This window comes from Arachis duranensis, chromosome 5 (assembly GCF_000817695.3).
Source record: "Arachis duranensis cultivar V14167 chromosome 5, aradu.V14167.gnm2.J7QH, whole genome shotgun sequence".
Taxonomy (NCBI): Eukaryota; Viridiplantae; Streptophyta; class Magnoliopsida; order Fabales; family Fabaceae; genus Arachis; species Arachis duranensis.
Window position 1 is genome coordinate 79,985,750 of NC_029776.3, and position 8,735 is coordinate 79,994,484.

Genomic DNA, 8,735 nt, shown 5'->3' on the forward strand with positions numbered 1-8,735 from the left:
CAAAAGCTTTAGTTGGAAGTATAAATGGACCCTACTGATTAGTTTAAGTTGTTTACACTCTAACTATTTGCTGTATTTAATTGACAGTGTCAATTAAGTGTTCTAGTTTGAGTGTCTGCATCACTCATCTGCTTGAATGTATGTCTTGTCTCCCTTTGCATAAATAAAAGAAAATGTTGAAACAGAAAGTGAAATTGTCTAATTTGGTAGGAATTAGAATAAGGATCAGTGGTGGTATGTGCTTGATTATTCAGTAAACTAACTAATAAGGATGAAAGGTAGAAGGTCTCTTGAGTATGAACTCAGCTTCTGTCTATGAAAACTTTAGCGAATAAATTTCCTTGAAAAGAAAGAAAGAATAAGAAAAAAAAGGAAAGAAACAAAGAATAAGCTAGACACCAATAGCTCAACCATTAAGACACATGCCTGTGGTGTTTTTGTACTAGGATCTGCTTGGATAATTAAGTTCTAAGGAGTGTCTTAACACTTGGTAACTTGGGTTAACTAACCTGGGATTATCAACTGAAAATCCACCATCAAGAGCAACCTAGTTACAAAGCATTTAGTGACCCAAAGAGGTGCTGGATATCAATGACTCTAGAATTGAATTGTGAGCCAAGTGTCTGTAGTGTGTATGTGTTGAAGAGAGGCTTGAGTTAGTAGGTCTGAGGGGTGCCTCATCACCCAACACCTTGAGCTAACTGGATCGGAAGTGTTGACTAAAAGCTTATTTAAAAATCTGCCTCAAATACAGAACACTTAGCTGCAAATAAAGTATAAGTTTCTCAGTAAAAGGAAAACAAAAATCAAGCATCAAAGATCAGTGAATAACAAGGTTCACAACGGCACAGTAGTTAAAACTCAAAGGGACATCTCAAACCTAGAAACCAATAAAAGAAGAGCTTCAAACAGATCTTGCATGAAACCCCATGAACCTAGACTAAATGCTTTCAAATAAGGACATAGATGCTTCTCTGTTTTCATTCATTTTTCCCATGTTTTACTGCTTGTGATTTAAGGACAAGCAAGATTTAAGTTTAGTGTTGTGATGACAAGTCATCTTAGGCTAGTTTCACAAGTATTTTTACGTATTTTCATTAGGTTTCATGCACTTTCTTGAGCAATAAGTAAGTGATTGGTTTGGAATTCCATGCATCCCTTGATTCAATTAAATATGGTTGTTTATGTTCTTTTTCATAAAGATTTATGCAAACTTTACTTGATATTATGAATTATGCAAACACCTTGTGATTATAGCAAACTTTGATTCTATTGTTTGATTGATGATAGGTAGAAAAGAAGAGACAAAGAATTAGAGGAAGCAACGTTGGTGGCCAAAGTTACCTCAAACGTTGGAAGAGAAGGGGGTATGCAACGTTGGTGGCCAACGTTGGTCGACCAAGGTTGCTGGCAACGTTATGAAATCTGGGTGCCAACGTTGGAGGGAACATTGGCGAACCAATGTTACCTCTAACGCTTGTGATAAATTTCATTTTTGAAGCTGAAAGAATTTTGGGCGACGCGTATGCGTCGATGACGCGTGTAACACCCTAACTTTTAGCACGTCATGATCGTACCAAAAGTAAGGCGTTACTAACATGTTCTCCTTATTTACTATTTAATATTGAGCCTTTAGGTCGATATCACGTTTCAGTTTATAAGAAAATACCAGAAAATTATTTGTAGTAATTCAAATCACACAATTATTAATAATAATAAATGCTATACAAATGAATTCAATATAAAACTCAAATACAATACCTATCCCTCTGGATAAAATAAAACTTAAAGCAACAAGGGCGAGGGAACTCTATAAAAATAACAGGAATCACAAGTAAATCTACTAGTCGTCTGCATCTTCTAACTGAATCTTTGAACCTGTGTCACTGAAAGGGTGGAAGATTTTGGGGTGAGAACAAACCACACGTTCTCAGTAGGGAATGGAAATGCCGTAAAAGTAATGAATTTAATGCAAATAATTAACTTTTCTTATGAAACCATTTTTTGAAAATACTATTGGGTTACTTTAGCTAATCAATTACCTCTATCAAAATCTCTAAACTCAAGAAATTCTAAAACCAAAACAGATCTCAATCACAAAACTTGTCATATTAAATATCTTTCATCCACATAATTGATTCTCAGTCATAACAACTGTTGTTAATCATCTCTATACATTCACAACCTACTAGCACAAGTAAGAAACTCGATTCAACACAAACAAATCACAATCAGACAAACAACACAATCACAAAGAAGTAATACACACAAACACAACCAAATGTAAATGCATAACCAATATGATGCATGTCTGTCCTAAGCAGGCCATGAGCTCATGTGTCGGTTGCCTACCCGCTCCCGACATTACCCGGGCACAAGTCCCAGATATGGCTTTCCAGATGCATCAGTGTGCTTATAAGTCGTACGGCTAGGTCGCATCAGTGTGACTTTCCAAATCAATAAGCGTACATCTGGAAAACAGTTCTCAGTATGTGGGCGTCCCCACTTTACATTTGGCACTAAGGCCCAAACAATGTCACATCTGCTCTCCTGTGGCAGACGCTTCATTAATTAATATATTCCTTTAATCTTTGTTCTCTGCTCTCCTGTGGCAGAGATTCCTTTTCTTAAAAAAACAAACTCAAAGCAACACTTAGAACAAAATCTCTCCTTACAAAATTGGATTTAAAACATTATGATTTTCTTAATAAATCTAGTTTAAAAATAGAATACACCTTTTCTCAACTAAATAAATCTCAAATAATTTAATTTTCCAAAACCAAATCTTTTAAAATAACTTTTCAAATAAAACCTCAAATTTTTATAAAATTTCGGCAGCACTTCCCCTAAAACTCGGGGTTAGCCACCCTTTTTCGGGTCCCAACTGAACCATTTTCAACCTCTTTTCAATCGAAAAATCAAATACATATTCATCAAATTCAGTCACAAACACAACTCATCATTCAGTCATTTCAAACAATCATAAATTATTTACAAATACTCACTAGACTTCTATGGCATTCATAGTTTAAAAACAGTTAATTTCAAAATAAAATTCCCTAGCTTCGTATGGAACCAAAATCCTCGAAAGCTCTGGAAAAGTTTTCTGACTGAGCTGTTGAAGAAGAAAGCGTCAGAAATTGTTTGTGCTTCCTAAAACTTTAGTTAACTGAACTCCGATCAAAAGTTACAACAATATGTAGAGAAAGAGGATACAAACATTTTTACTGGATTAAATTTTTTATTGGAGTTATAGATCTCAAGAAATTAAAACCGAAAGCTTGGAAGTTTGGTGGATTATGGCTCTCTCTCTCTCTCGGTCACTCTTCTCTCTTCCTCGGCACTTTGCTTTCTCTTTTCTTCAAAGAATGAAAGCCATGCGTGTATGATGATGATTAATCAAGAATCATTGGTGATTAAATGAGAAATGGCATGTGTCATAATTATATATATATTCATGCATGAAAAAGCCACGTTTCATTTTTTTCCTTTTGCTTCCTTAGCTAGATGGCTTCGGCCTCTTTTTTAATAATAATAATAATAATAATAATTATATATATTTTTGAAATATCTTATTATGATAATAAAAATAATTTAAACTTTTAATAGATTTTAAACTTAAAGTATTATAAAATTTATTTAATTACTTTAGAAAAATAATTTTTTTTAAATATAACAATAAATTATGAATAACTAATTATTTAATTTTTCAAAAATTCGGGGTGTTATATTCCATTCACCTTATAAAAATTTTCGTCCTCGAAAATTCATACAAAACGAAAGATATTTCGTATTACTTCATTCATTTTTTTTTAAACACATTTAAAGAAGAAGCAAAAATATCTCAGCATATATACATATATACAACTTTCAAATACTTTGATAGTTATATGGCATAAAGATACAAGGGTAAAAGTGTGGTTGCAAGCAAAAATAACAAGGGAGGTTCGATGCAAAAGATAACATGGTTTAATCATGTGATGGTAAGACAAGATAACGAGAGGTTATAAAATATGCATGGGGTTAAAACGACGTGCTTAACGTCCTCACACTAATATACTCTCAAGTCATTCAAAAAGATACAGGGTCTCAGAGAAAGGACAAGCAACCTGGACAAGGTTCACAAAGGTTTCAAGGATTCACTTTGATGCATTAAACAAATCAAAATTACATCAAAGAATATATAAGTCAAGAAGAGGAGTTTAAACAATACAAGGAAGATATTCAAGAAATTTAAGAAGACATATGCAATCAGGATCGAATGAGAAAGCATATGAACGAGGAAACAGGATTGGAGAATAATCAGGTAGCTCTCTTCAGGAAAGAAATCTCGAGCTAGAACGTCAAGGCAAACCATGAAAGAACAGATACGTAACCGAGTAACATCAAGAAATTAACTCCTAACATTCTCCAAACCCACGATTCACGTTACCTATTACTTCTATCTCGTCTATGATAATCCATTAGTGTTTCCATATACATGAATCATTAGTATTAAGTTGGTCAGACCTAATACCATGAGATATGCAATGGTCGACTAACAGCATTAATCAATAGACAATCATGCATCTGAAATTCAAACTCTTGTCAGTGGGACAAGTCCTACTGCATGACAAACACTCAGAGTATGCAGTAAAGCATAGTCAGTCCATTCCCAAGGCTCTAACAGGGACGAACTGCTCTGATACCATAATGTAACACCCTAACTTTTAGCACGTCATGATCGTACCAAAAGTAAGGCGTTACTAACCTGTTCTCTTTATTTACTATTTAATATTGAACCTTTAGGTCGATATCGCGTTTCAGTTTATAAGAAAATACCAGAAAATTATTTGTAGTAATTCAAATCACACAATTATTAATAATAATAAATGCTATACAAATGAATTCAATATAAAACTCAAATACAATACCTATCCCTCTGGATAAAATAAAACTTAAAGCAACAAGGGCGAGGGAACTCTATAAAAATAACAGGAATCACAAGTAAATCTACTAGTCGTCTGCATCTTCTAACTGAATCTTCGAATCTGTGTCACTGAAAGGGTGGAAGATTTTGGGGTGAGAACAAACCACACGTTCTCAGTAGGGAATGAGAATGCCGTAAAAGTAATGAATTTAATGCAAATAATTAACTTTTCTTATGAAACCATTTTTTGAAAATACTATTGGGTTACTTTAGCTAATCAATTACCTCTATCAAAATCTCTAAACTTAAGAAATTCTAAAACCAAAACAGATCTCAATCACAAAACTTGTCATATTAAATATCTTTCAGCCACATAATTGATTCTCAGTCATAACAACTGTTGTTAATCATCTCTATACATTCACAACCTACTAGCACAAGTAAGAAACTCGATTCAACACAAACAAATCACAATCAGACAAACACACAATCACAAAGAAGTAATACACACAAACACAACCAATATGATGCATGTCTGTCCTAAGCAGGCCATAAGCTCATGTGTCGATTGCCTACCCGCTCCCGATATTACCCGGGCACAAGTCCCAGATATGGCTTTCCAGATGCATCAGTGTGCTTATAAGTCGTACGGCTAGGTCGCATCAGTGTGACTTTCCAAATCAATAAGCGTACATCTGGAAAACAGTTCTCAGTGTGTGGGCGTCCCCACTTTACATTTGGCACTAAGGCTCAAACAATGTCACATCTGCTCTCCTGTGGTAGACGCTTCATTAATTAATATATTCCTTTAATCTTTGTTCTCTGCTCTCCTGTGGCAGAGATTCCTTTTCTTAAAAAAAAACTCAAAACAACACTTAGAACAAAATCTCTCCTTACAAAATTGGATTTAAAACATTATGTTTTTCTTAATAAATCTAGTTTAAAAATAGAATACACCTTTTCTCAAATAAATAAATCTCAAATAATTTAATTTTCCAAAACCAAATCTTTTAAAATAACTTTTCAAATAAAACCTCAAATTTTTATAAAATTTCGGCAGCACTTCACCTAAAACTCGGGGTTAGCCACCCTTTTTCGGGTCCCAACTGAACCATTTTCAACCTCTTTTCAATCGAGAAATCAAATACATATTCATCAAATTCAGTCACAAACACAACTCATCATTCAGTCATTTCAAACAATCATAAATTATTTACAAATACCCACTAGACTTCCATGGCATTCATAGTTTAAAAACAGTTAATTTCAAAATAAAATCCCCTACCTTCATATGGAACCAAAATCCTCGAAAGCTCTGGAAAAGCTTTCTGACTGAGCTGCTGAAGAAGAAAGCGTTAGAAATTGTTTGTGCTTTCTAGAACTTCAGTTAACCGAACTCAAAGAGAAGAGGAGTTACGTCACCGTCAACTTTCACTGATCAAAAGTGATACCAATATGTAAAGGAGGAGGATACAAACATTTTTACTGGATTAAATTTTTCATTGGAGTTATGGATCTCAAGAAATTAAAACTGGAAGCTTGGAAGTTTGGTGGATTATGGCTCTCTCTCTCTCTCGGTCACTCTTCTCTCTTCCTCGGCACTTTGCTTTCTCTTTTCTTCAAAGAATGAAAGCCATGCGTGTATGATGATGATTAATCAAGAATCATTGGTGATTAAATGAGAAATGGCATGTGTCATAATTATATATATATTCATGCATGAAAAAGCCACGTTTCATTTTTTTCCTTTTGCTTCCTTAGCTAGATGGCTTCGGCCTCTTTTTTAATAATAATAATAATAATAATAATTATATATATTTTTGAAATATCTTATTATGATAATAAAAATAATTTAAACTTTTAATAGATTTTAAACTTAAAGTATTATAAAATTTATTTAATTACTTTTGAAAAATAATTTTTTTTAAATACAACAATAAATTATGAATAACTAATTATTTAATTTTTCAAAAATTCGGGGTGTTATATCCCACTCACCTTATAAAAATTTTCGTCCTCAAAAATTCATACAAAACGAAAGATATTTCGTATCACTTCATTCATTTTTTTTAAACACATTTAAAGAAGAAGCAAAAATATCTCAGCATATATACATATATACAACTTTCAAATACTTTGATAGTTATATGGCATAAAGATACAAGGGTAAAAGTGTGGTTGCAAGCAAAAATAACAAGGGAGGTTCGATGCAAAAGATAACATGGTTTAATCATGTGATGGTAAGACAAGATAACGAGAGGTTATAAAATATGCATGGGGTTAAAACGACGTGCTTAACGTCCTCACACTAATATACTCTCAAGTCACTCAAAAAGATACAAGTCTCAGAGAAAGGACAAGCAACCTGGACAAGGTTCACAAAGGTTTCAAAGATTCACTTTGATGCATTAAACAAATCCAAATTACATCAAAGAATATATAAGTCAAGAAGAGGAGTTTAAACAATACAAGGCAGATATTCAAGAAATTTAAGAAGACATATGCAATCAGGATCGAATGAGAAAGCATATGAACGAGGAAACAGGATTGGAGAATAATCAGGTAGCTCTCTTCAGGAAAGAAATCTCGAACTAGAACCTCAAGGCAAACCATGAAAGAACAGATACGTAACCGAGTAACATCAAGAAATTAATTCCTAACGTTCCCAAAACCGACGATTCACGTTACCTATTACTTCTATCTCGTCTATGATAATCCATTAGTGTTTCCATATACATGAATCATTAGTATTAAGTTGGCCAGACCTAATACCATGAGATATGCAACGGTCGATGGTGGACGAAATTGTGATCCTCTTTGTATTTGCATGAGATTTATTTAATGGCTCTTTGGCATCTGTTATCACAACTACGTTCAACTTAACCAGCAAGTGTACTGGGTCATCCAAGTAATACCTTACGTGAGTAAGGGTCGATCCCACAGAGATTGTTGGTATGAAGCAAGCTATGGTCACCTTGTAAATCTCAGTTAGGCAGATTATTGGTTTAAATTTGATTAATGGAATAAATAGAATATAAAAGGGATAGAAATAGTTATGTAAATCAATAGTGGGAATTTCAGATAAGTGTGTGAAGATGCTGTGCTCCTCTCGTATCTCTATTTTCTTATTACATTCATCCAATCCTTCCTATTCCTTTCCATGGCAAGCTGTATGTAGAGCATCACTGTTGTCAATGGCTACATCCCATCCTCTCAGTGAAAACGTTCATATGCTCTGTCACAGCACGGCTAATCATCTGTCGGTTCTCAAACAGGTTGGAATAGAATCCCTTGATTCCTTTGCGTCTGTCACTAACGCCCAGCCTTCAGGAGTTTGAAGCTCGTCACAGTCATTCAATCCCAGAATCCTACTCGGAATACCATAGACAAGGTTTAGACTTTCCGGATCCTCATGAATGCCGCCATCTATCTAGCTTATACCATGAAGATTCTGTTGGGGAATCTAAGAGATATGCGCCATGCCTAGAGTAGAACGGAAGTGGTTGTCAATCACGCGCGTTCATAGGTGAGAATGATGATGAGTGTCATGGATCATCACATTCATCAAAGTTATTTATAACGTATATCTTGGAATAAGGATAGGAGAGAATTGAATAGAAAGTAATAGTAATTGTATTGAAACTTGAGGTACAGCAGAGCTCCACACCCTTAATCTATGGTGTGCAGAAACTCCACTGTTAAAAATACATAAGTAAAAGGTTCAGGCATGGCCGAATGGCCAGCCCCCTTGAGTGATCAAGAGACCGAATAATCAAAGGCTAAACAGTCAAGAGATTAAACAGTCAAAAGATTTCTAATACAATAG